We start from the raw sequence: 12,178 nt of genomic DNA on the forward strand, positions 1-12,178 counted from the left end.
ACATATTGAAATTACAAACGGTTTGGAAAATTGACTTTTCTAGATCTTTGGAATTTTAAAAATACTATAGTAAAAGTAGTTTGATAAGGAGGAGTGGGTCAAATCTGAGAGGCAACTACCAACAATGCAGCTATTATAACCGTTCACACCCAAAAGAACTATATTTAATTCCCAGTAACAATATGCTTCAATTACTGCGTATCTTACATACTACCTACAAATATTGATCATCATTGGTCGCTCTTACTCTTCAGTAACTGTCAGCTGTGATATAAAAAGTAAAAGCACGGATGCAAAACATGATCGAGTTTCAAACCACTCACATCCTTAAATAACCACCAGCTGCTTTGTTAGAGGTTTGGTCTGTAAAAGAGTTCAACCCCTCAGCGACACTTCCTGTTTTGTGTCAACAGTGTGGTTTCAGATGCACATTAATGTAAAAACAGCAGGCTGACTTGGGAGCTAGGTGAGTAATTTTATCCCCAAGCACATCAAAACATAGCGACAGGAGCAGGCCGTTCAGTCCCTCGAGTCTGAACCAAATGGCGCCAGAAAGTAGCCTCACACTAGGTGCAAAACACCATTAGTTCTTCGAATGTTTCAAATTTGAATATGTTTATAATGTTAGAGACACCCAATCCTCCTTTTGGCTTTCTTTTAACAATATTTATCTGACTGAGCAGTGCTCCCTTATTGTTAGTCAAAGATGAATGCAACTTGAATGTGCAGGAGATACTCCTCTGGTATCGGTATTGTATTGCCTTAACGACGGTGATTAGTGCGCGTCTTGATGTATGGAGAGCACTGCAGAATATCAAACACACGTATTTTAAAAACAAAACAGCACCATTTTTGAATACAGCCTAAGATGAAGTGCGACAAATAAAACCAAGGACACAAACATAAAATTATGCAATTAGTTTTCTGTAAGAAGCCAATGATAACAAAGTCTTGCCCTGAATAATTGCTCCTTCAATTAAAAGGCTGCTTCCTCTGCCAAGTAAAACTACATAAATTCTATGGCGTGCTCCATTTATTCTGCAACTGTTATGATCAATCTTACTTTATGATCAAGTTGCAAACTAAACGCTAGATGGTGACAGCTGTATTTAACCTTTAGCTTGCACAAACATACTGACTAGCTTCAGTGACACACTTGCATATGTTGAATCATACGGCCAGTGCACTGCACTCCCTTAATAAATTTGAAATATTACTAATTTACTGTTTGAATCTTGCTAAGGCCTTTTATTTGATCCAAGTGTAAGTGCAATTCTAGTCACCCACACACAAGATCAGACAAACCAGATCAGACGCTGGTAACCTTATATCACAAGAGTACAATGACGCAAGCAACCAGAGAAATACTGTTCTTTTTATAGTGCAATTGCTACTTGGGGCTAATCAAAACCCTACTTACAAAACCAAGCAGTTCTTGAAATTCAAATTAATTGAGGAAATTAGATTCACATTTCTAGTTATGGTTATCGTAGTTGAAGGTCACACAATTAACCTGACATTGTATTTATAAATTTGTCCTTTTGCTGCAAATATAAAATTCCCAGAAGTATGTGCTGTAGCTTGTCATTTCCAGAACACATTTACTTTAATGGCTCTTGCAAGTTTATAAACAACTGCAATCAGCTCACAGTCCAAAAGTTCAGTTTAAAAAGTAATGGCTAATGTACCATTGCCATAATTTGTAATTATATATTGCTAATTTTTTATATAAAAGGAATCCCTTTTTTGCTAATCAAAGGGAGGATCAATAGTGCTATAGAACAGAAGATTTTACAATTTTGAGCACCCCACATCACCATTAAGAACTCCCCATGTTCGGAATATCATAGCCAGCCTCAATGTTTTTTTTTATTTTTTAAATTTAGAGTACCCAATTCATTTTTTCCAATTAAGGGCAACTTAGCATGGCCAATCCACATAGCTTGCACATTTTTGGGTTGTGGGGGCGAAACCCATGCGAACACGGGAAGAATGTGCAACCTCCACATGGACAGTGACCCAGAGCCGGGATTGAATCTGGGACCTTGGCGCCGTGAGGCCTGCAATGCTAACTCACTGCGCCACCGTGCTGCCCACCAGCTGCAATGTTAAGCATCGTACGCTTTTTCCCCAACCTCAGAAGTGAACTGTTTACCAATAAAAATATTTTTTTTTAAAAAGTGAACTGTTTTGTGAGCTCCACCCTCACTTATTTGCAACTAGATTCTTTGCTTATAAAATATTGTGGGAGAAACAAAGCCGTCAGTCTCAAGCTACAATGTGAAAATGTTGTTTTTAAAAGTATCTTAAAAGGAATAAGATAAGCAGAGTTCTGAAAACACACAATCCCACAATGCAGGTCATGAGGTGTTGCCAAGGGGTTTAAGCTCTAAAGTATGGCTGCTGAAACCTGGGGCTGCGGGTGTGGTTGGCAGTTGATGAGTGTTTGCAGGTCTTTCATCGCACATTACATAGTAATTCTTAGCAAGAGCCCTGTGCTAGAACTGTTAGCAATCCACCCTGCCTACCTTTCGACCACATTCTCAATCCTTTTCATCATACTACTAGTTCTTCTCAACCTCAGCCTCCTACAAATCCCCAATGTCCTCTACGCTGCATACACCTCGCAATTCAAATCATTTTGTAGCAATCAGTTATCAATTAGGCATCTTTCAGCAGTTCATACATCACCTTTAGTGGTCTCCCACAGCACAGTTAGTCCCACTGCGTGTTCCTTAACTGCTCACTCCATAACCAACCTTAGATTTTCACAGTAACTTCATTGAAGCCTACTTGTGACAATAAGCGATTTTCATTTCATTGTACCATACATCGGCAGCACAATGGTTAGTACTACTGCTTCACAACGTCAGGGACTCTGGTTCGATCCCGACCTCGGGTGAGCATGTGGAGTTTGCACATTTTCCCCGTGTCTGTGTTGGTTTCCTCCGGGTGCTCCGGTTTCCTCCCACAGTCCAAAGATGTGCAGGTTAGGTGGACTGGCTGTGCTAAATTGTCCCTAAGTGTCCAATAGTTAGGTGGGGTTACGGGGATAGAGTGGGAGATTAGCCTTAGGCAGGGTGCTCTTTCAGAGGGTCGGTGTGGGCTCTATGACCAGATGGCCTCCTTTTGCACTTCAGGGATTCTATGATCTGGGTTGAGAATGATCTGTGTCTAGGCTTTAGATAGAGAGAGAGAGAGAGAGAGAAAGAGAGAGGGAGAGTGTATCTAGGCTGCATAAATAATGGAACAGCATGACAGGGTAAAGCACAAAATATTAGTTTGATTTTGATGTCCTGCAGAGAGCTGGGTTTATGGTGAAAATTCGAGAGTTATTAAAAATCTTTACCAAAAATGAGCAGCAGTGAACTGACATGGGTGTGCTGTATCAACCAACCCTTCCACCATCAATAACCAGTGAACCGGGACAGTCAGCCTCGGGTGTCTGATTGGAAAAGTGTGGGGTGGTGCCATTAGAGATCTGAAAAATTGATTTCCTGGACCAGAGAGTGCATGGTGGTGAGTGTAAAAGGTTTTGTGAGGGAGAGGAATTGAGTAACAGAACTTCTGCATGAGCTAAAGTCGGCATGGTGGGTGGGATTAGTCGTGGAAGTGTCAGTTCAGGGTTAGGGAATGAAGCACTGAGCAAGCAGCCAAGAGGTCCAGACTGTCACTGCAAGAGGCAAGTTGGTACTGCCAAAAGCCAAACAACACAAACTAAGTTTGGTCAAAATTGGGAAGATAAATTAGATAATTTTGCAATGTGGACCAAAAATAAACAAGTCATTAACAGTAATCATAAAGAAACATCTCAAAAATGTACCTGATGAACAATATTTATACAAAATTATTTACCTGTATTGCATAATAAAATAGCTAGAGTAATTAAATTAAATGGACTATACAGCAAAAGCAAAGTGAAATTTGACAAGGAGTCTCTGCACAACTGTAAAATGAAGTTGGCAATGATGTTGGCAACAGGAAGCAGAGTGCGTAAGTGCTACATGTGGTCAAACAGCAGCGTACAGATGTTAAAATTGAATTCTGAAAGCTGGAGACAGACAACTGGAGGAATTTGGTTGGTGCACTATAACCAGATGTTTAAAATTAAAGGCAGATTATCTAACCAGTGGAGTTATGTTCCATGTTCAGACAATAATTATCTTCCATACATCCTTAAGAGTTAATGATTTTGCATCCAAAAAGCAATATTATGTTATCAGACATGAGGAGTGCTGCAGGAACACGAAATGCTATTCGTTTCTTCTGGTCCGAAACCCCCCCCCCAATCCGTAACCCGTATTTGTAAGCTGGAGGGAATGGGATCAGTGCATACAGGATGTGCATTATTTAAACAATGATAAGGCACGTCTTTTTTTTCTTCATTCAGCATCCTCACACATCACTAGTCTCTACAACATTAACTTTCATTTAAATAGTCAGTTATCGAACAAAGTACTAGAGTACTACAGCAACAGAGAAGCCCTGTTATAAAACTAAAATAGCAGCTGCCAAGCTATATCTGCCAGAAAAGTTATTGTCTGCAGTAAGTCAAACCTGGACCGTTTTGCTGGGTGAAAATGAGCAGCTTACTCCATGCAGCCACTAGACAAATAGGATAAATTGGAACTCAATTGAAATATGCCAAGAAAAGCAGCCTGATGCGAGGTGAAATGCATTTAAGTTGATCTGTACAGCAAGGACAGAATGTATTTCACTATTCCCTTGGCCTTAGCTATTCATGCAGACGCTGCGACAATAGATGAACGGACATCGCGCTACAATCACCAGGCAGGAATGTTTCCTTCCAGTCAAACGGGATATGGCGCTCGACTCATCAATCGACAGTTCCAACGCGCCACAGCAAAAAACCGCACCGACCTCCTTAGAAGACAAACACGGGACACAACCAACAGAGTACCCTTAGTTGTCCAGTACTTCCCCAGAGCGGAGAAACAACGACATCTTCTTCGCAGCCTTCAACAAGTCATCGATGAAGATGAGCATCTTGCCAAAGTCATCCCCACACCCCACTACTTGCCTTCGAACAACCGCGCAACCTCAAACAAACCATTGTTTGCAGCAAACTACCCAGCCTTCAGAACAGCAACCACGACACCACACAACCCTGCCATGGCAATCTCTGCAAGACGTGCCAGATCATCGACATGGATACCACCATTACATGTCAGAACACCACCCACCAGGTACACGGTACATACTCGTGCGACTCAGCCAACGTTGTCTACCTCATATGCTGTAGGAAAGGATGTCCCGAAGCGTGGTACATTGGCGAGACCATGCAGACGCTGCGACAACCAATGAACGGACATCGCGTGACAATCACCAGGCAGGAATGTTCCCTTCCAGTCGGGGAACACTTCAGCAGTCAAAGGCATTCAGCCTCTGATCTTCGGGTAAGCGTTCTCCAAGGCGGCCTTCAGGATGCGTGACAACGCAGAATTGCCGAATAGAAACTGACAGCCAAGTTCCACACACATGGGACCTTGGATACATGTTGCATTACATTCACCCCCACCATCTGGCCTGGACTTGCAAAATCCTACCAACTGTCCTGGCTTGAGACAATTCACACCTCTTTAACCTGTGATTATCCCTCTCTCCAGTCGCTCCGTCTGGACCTGTAAAGACTTAATTATCTGCAAAGACTCGCATTCAAAGGGTCATCTTGCATCACTGACTTTGTCTACATGTGTGTTTCTGGAACCCATCTCTTCATTCACCCGAGGAAGGAGCTGCGCTCCAAAAGCTAGTGATTCGAAACAAACCTGTTGGACTTTAACCTGGTGTTGCAAGACTTCTTACTGTGCCCACCCCAGTCCAACGCCGGCATCTCCACATCTGAGCTATTCATGTCATTGTCATTTGTTTGATTTGGATCTTTAAGCCTTAGGAAACAAATAACATCCCTGACAACAAGCACCTGCATTTATACAGTGCCTTTAATGTAGTAAACATCCCAAGGCGCTTCATTGGAGCATTATAGAACATAAATCAATACTGAACCACAAAAGGATATAGTGGAGCAGAATTGTAGGCTGAGCCAGCCAGATGACGTTGGCTTTTAAAGCAGGCCAGCAGCACGGTTCAATTCCCGTACCAGCCTCCCCGGACAGGTGCCGGAATGTGGCGACTAGGGGCTTTTCACAGTAACTTCATTGAAGCATACTCGTGACAATAAGCGATTTTCATTTCATTTTTTCATATAAATTTTGAAAATGCCAATAAAAAGATTTTTTTAAAAAGAGGTAGTGGTGTTTTGGACAGCCTTCTTTGAGGCAATGTTCAAGGTTGTGGTGGTGAGGTTGGAGCCATGCCCAAGAATAAGTCTTTGGGGTATCGGACCAGCCAGAACTATTCATGGGGAAGAGGGCTGACTCCCTAATCAAGTTCGCTATCCAAGGGGCAGAGAATGGTTTGCACAAAGCGTGGAGGCCATTCACCTACTTGTCCAGGACCTGTTCGAGGCCAACAGCCAATGGAGTGATGGAGGGGTTGCACAGGAGCCTACGAGACAGCAAGGAACAGACAGGGAAGGGGGCAGAGACAGAGAGGGGGGGAGAGAGAGAGAAGAGAGAAGCCGGAAAACAGCTGCAATATATTAGGGGGCTCAGAGCAAGGCCACAAGAAACAAAAGTCCCCAGAGAAACTCCAGAAGTGAGGTTGGGGGGGGGGGGGGAGCGAGAGAGAGAGAGAGAGAGGGGGGGGGGGGGGGGGAGGAGAGAGAGGGGGAGAGAGAGAGAGAGAGAGAGAGAGAAAGAGAGAGAGAGAGAGATGAGAGAGAGAGAGAGAGAGAGAGAGAATGTGAAGAGTATGAGGCCAACCAACAAAAAAAGGGGGGGGGGGGGGGAACGCACACATGTAAATACTAGATAACCACTTACTGCATAATACGCAACCGAAGAAAGGACCCTGAAGCAACAAAAGGAGGGGGTGATGAGAGAAGAGATCAAGGGGGTGGGGGGAGGGTGGACTGATAATGAAGGAAATGACTTCTACAGTGTAACCGACGCATATACCCTTGTTGAATGTACTGTGTATAAAATGTAAACACTTCAATAAAAATATTTTTTTTTAAAAAGAGGTGGTGGTAGTGGCAAGGGCATCAGCAGCATAAACGTGGAACCAGACGTGTTTTCAGGTTATGTCACTACGGGAAACATGGAGATGAGAAATAGTAGGAAGCCATGGGTAGCACGGTAACACAGTGGTTAGCACAGTTGCTTCAAAGCACCAGGGTCCCAGGTTCGATTCCCGGCTTGGGTCACTGTCTGTGCGGGTTTTCTCCGGGTGCTCCGGTTTCCTCCCACAGTCCAAAGATGTGCAGGTTAGGTGGATTGGCCATGACAAATTGCACATAGCGTCCAAAAAGGTTAAGTTGGGTTACGGGGATAGGGTGGAAGTGTGGGCTTGGGTAGGGTGCTCTTTCCAAGGGCCGGTGCAGCACTGTAAATTCTATGATTCTATGATAGATCCTTGGAATTACCAGGGATAATTGCAGAGGAGCAGAAAGAGAAGACATTGCAGGTGATTTCCTGGCTATGATTGGACAAATCAGAATGGAACCATGTGAATGCAGTTCCACCTAAGTAAATTATGAAGAAGGAGTTGTTATTGGAGTTTAACCAACTACAATAGGCAGATCGTCAGCACCTTTCCTACTGCTTTCCAGCCAAGTTCACTGTACATTTTAGGGCCTGGTTTATAAGTTATCTGGAGCAGAGTGCAAAGAATTAATGCCCCAAATAAAAGGTTTGCACCTGAACCCCCAACCTGACCGCTAAATAATCAAACCTATTACCCATAAGACCTGCTACGCATTAACCTCTCTCTTTTGGACATCATTCATTATAATGAAAAGTATAGGCGCATAGTACATACATAACTATAATAGACAACCAATAGATCAGATGCAAAGTAATTTCTAAAACTGTTAAAAAGTACAATATGTAAGATTTTGTCCAAAAAACCTGGAGCTAAATGTGCTTTTAATCGTACAAAAACAAGTCATCCAGCATTTTTTTAAAAAATTGTTTTTATTAAAGCTTTTTTCAACCAGAATTTTTACATAACAGACAAATAAACGGAAAATATTTAACAAAACTAGGTGGCTGTTATCATTATACAAAACTCAAATATACATTAAATAGACAATTCCCCCCCCCCCCCACCTGAACCCCCCTCCCCCCAACCCCATCCCCCCTCACCCCACTGCTGACACTTTACTGCTCCCCTAGAAAGTCAAGGAAAGGTTGCCATCGCCTGGAGAACCCCAACAAGGACCCTCTCAAGGCGAACTTTATTCGCTCCAGGCTGAGGAACCCAGCCATATCACTAACCCAGGTCTCCATGCTCGGGGGTTTCGAGTCCCTCCACATTAGCAAGATCCGTCTCTGGACTACCAGGTCGGCAAAGGCCAACACATCGGCCTCCTTCGCTTCCTGCACTCCCGGATCCACCGATACCCCAAAGATCGCTATTGTTGGACTCGGCTTCACCCGCGTGCCCAAAATCCTGGACATAGCCCTCGCAAAACCCTGCCAGAATTCATTAAGCGCCAGGCATGCCCAAAACATATAGACATGGTTCGCTGGACTCCCCGAAGAACTTACTCATCCTCGCCGTCGTCATGTGAGCCCGGTGCACCACTTTAAACTGAACCTGGCACATGATGCGGGCAAATTCACCCTTCCCAGGGCATCAGCCCACAGGCCCTCATCTCGCACCTCACCTAGCCCCTCCTCCCACTTGCCCTTCAACTCTTCCACCGAAGCTTCCTCCACCTCCTGCAGCTCCTGGTATATGTCCAACACCTTCCCCTCTCCTACCCAGATGCCACATACTACCCTGTCCTGTATCCTTCGAGGGGGTAGCCGCGGAAATGTCCCCACCTGTTTTTTGAGAAAGTCCCGGACCTGGAGGTATCTGAAAGCATTTCCCGGGGGCAGGCCAAACTTCTCCTCCAGCACCTGCAAGCTGGGAAAGTCCCATCTATAAACAGGTCTCCCATCCTTCTAATGCCTGCCCTATACCAGCCTTGGAACCACCCTCAACCCCGTCTATCTTGCCCGGAGCAAATCTATGGTTGTTCCATATCGGGGTCCAAACTGAAGCGCCCTCCTCCTTCCTGTACCACCTCCACTGACCCCAGACCCTCAGTGCCGCCGCCACCATTGGGCTTGTGGTGCATCGTGCCGGCGAGAACGGCAGCGGTGCTGTTACTAGTGCCCCTAGGCTGGTGCCTTTGCATGACGCCGCCTCTAGCCGGCCCCACGATGACCCCTCCTCCATTACCCATTTCCTAATCATGGCCACATTAGCCGCCCAATAGTAGCTACAGAAGTTCGGCAGTGCCAGCAAGCCCCCCCCCCCCCCCCCCCAACACACACACACTCTCCCCTCCCTCCCTCCCTCCCCCCCCCCCCCCAACACACACACACACTCCCCTCCCCCCCCCCCCCCCCCCGTACGCTCCAAAAACAGTCTTTCGCCCCGCGGGGTTTTATTTTCCCATACAAACTCCGTGAAAATCCTGTTCTTGAACAAGGATTTGGGGATGAAAATGGGGAGGCACTGAAAGACGAACAGGAATCTGGGAACACCCGTCATCTTCACAGTCTGCACTCTTCCCGCCAGGGAAAGCGGGAGCATTCTCCCACCTTTTAAAGTCCTCCCTCCATCTGCTCTACCAGCCGAGACAAGTTGAGACTGTGTAGGGCATCCCAGTTCCTAGCCACCTGTATACCTAAGTAACGAAAGCTCCTCTCCACCATCTTGAGCGGGAGCTCCCCCAGTTTCTCCTCCTGACCCCTAGCGTGGATTACAAACAGCTCACTTTTCCCCACGTTCAACTTGTAACCCGAGAAGCTCCCAAAGTCCCCCAGGATCCGCATGACCTCCCCCATCCCCTCTTGTGGGTCCGAAATATACGATAGCAGGTCACCCGCGTAGAGAGAAACCCGGTGTCGTCGTCCCCCCGTCCCCCTGACCAGCCCCCACCAGTTCCTCGAAGTCCTCAGCGCTATGGCCAACGGCTCAATTGCCAGGGCAAATAGTAACGGGGATAGGGGGCAACCCTGCCCCATCCCTCGGTACAGCCTGAAATACTCCGACCTCAGCCGGTTCATGGACACACACGCTACGGTGGCCTGACCCACCCTATGAATCCCTCCCCGAATCCAAACCTACATAACACTTCCCACAGGTACTCCCACTCCACCCTATCAAAGACCTTCTCCGCATCCATTGCAGCCACTACTTCTGCATCCCCTCCCTCTGAGAGCATCACAATAATATTCAGGAGCCTCCTCACATTTGTGTTCAGTTGCCTGCCCTTAACGAAACCCGTCTGGTCCTCCTTGATCACTCCCAGCACGCAGTCCTCTATTCTGGTAGCCAGAATTTTTGCCAGCAATTTGGCATCGATATTCAGGAGCGATATCGGCCTGTGGGACCCACAGTGAAGCGGATCCTTCTCCCTCTTCAAAATGAGCGAGATCAATGCCTGCGAGATTGTCGGGGGGAGGGTTCCTCTCTCCTTTGTCTCGTTAAAGGTTCTTAGCAGGAGTGGGCTCAGTAGCTCCGAGAACTTCTTATAAAATTCTACAGGAAAGCCGTCTGGACACGGGGCCTTGCCCGACTGCATACTTGCCATTCCCTTAACTATCTCCTCCAACTCAAATCGGGGCCCCCACTCCCTCCATCTGATCCTTGTCGACCCTTGGGAACCTCAATCGATCCATAAATTGCTTCATCCCTTCACCTCCCCTCGGGGATTCTGACTCGTATAGCTTCCCATAAAACTCCTTGAAGACTTCATTGATCCTCTCTGGGCTCAACACCGTATTACCCTCCTTACCCCTCACTCCCCCGATCTCCCTGGCCGCCTCTCTCCTGCGAAGTTGGTGCGCCAGCGTCCTACTTGCTTTCTCCCCATACTCGTAGTCTGCCCCTTTCACTTTCCTCAACTGTGCCTCCGCCTTTCCCGTGGTCAGCAAATCGAACTCCGCCTGTAATCTCCGGCGCTCCTTTAGCAGCCCCCCCTCGGCATCCTCCGCGTACTTCCTGTCTACCCTAAGCATCTCTTCCACCAGCCTCTCCCTCTCCATCCTCTCTATTCTCTCTGTGGGACCTAATAGAGATCAACCGCCTTCATAGCCTCCCAAACCGCTGCTGCTGTTACCTCCCCTGTGTCGTTCGTTATCACATAGTTCTGAGTGCTCCTCCTTATCCACCCACACACCTCTTCATCCGCCAGCAGCCCCACATCCAGTCTCCAGAGAGGGCGCTGCCCCTGCTCCGCCCCCAGTGCAGGGCATGGTCCGAGAATGCAATGGCCGAATACTCAACCCCCTCCACCCTCAGGATTAACGCCCTGCTCAACAAAGCAGAACTCCTGTGCCCTTGGCCGCGCGAATCTCCACGGGTCCAAACCCACCATCTGATCCATGAACTCCCACAGGGCCCCGGCCGCCGCCGGTCTCTTTCCCGACCTGGACTTATACCGGTCGAGCGCTGGATCCAAGACCGTATTAAAGTGCCCCCCCATGATCAAGTTACTTGACTCCAAGTCCGGGATTTTACCCAACATGTGCCTCATGAATTCCTCATCATCCCAGTTCGGGGCATACACGTTCACCAACACCACCCGGCCACCCTGTAGCTTGCCACTCACCATTATGTACCTGCCCCCCTTGTCCGCCACGATGCTCCCTGCCTCAAACGCCACCCGTTTACTAACCAGAATTGCCACCCCTTTGGTCTTGGAGTCTAGCCCAGAGAGGAACACCTGGCCCACCCATCCCCTCCTTAGCCTCGTCTGGTCAGTGAGTTTTAAGTGCGTCTCCTGTAGCATGGCCACATCTGCCTTTAATCCCTTTAAGTGCGAGAACACGCGGGACCTATTGACCGGCCCATTCAGGCACCTCACATTCCACGTGATCAGCCTGGACGGGGTGTTGACCACCCCTCCCTGCCGACTAGCCATCTCCCTTTTTTGGCCCCCGCTCGCTCCAGCCCTCCAGCTGGAGGCCCCCCAACCCGACTCTCCATCTATCCTCAACAGTTGGCTCCCCTTCAGTCAGCAAACAGCACCCCCCCCCCCACCCCCACCCACAGGGTAGGAGGGCAACTGCCACCCGGATCCTTCCCGTGCACC

Source organism: Scyliorhinus canicula, chromosome 15, assembly GCF_902713615.1.
Source record: "Scyliorhinus canicula chromosome 15, sScyCan1.1, whole genome shotgun sequence".
Taxonomy (NCBI): Eukaryota; Metazoa; Chordata; class Chondrichthyes; order Carcharhiniformes; family Scyliorhinidae; genus Scyliorhinus; species Scyliorhinus canicula.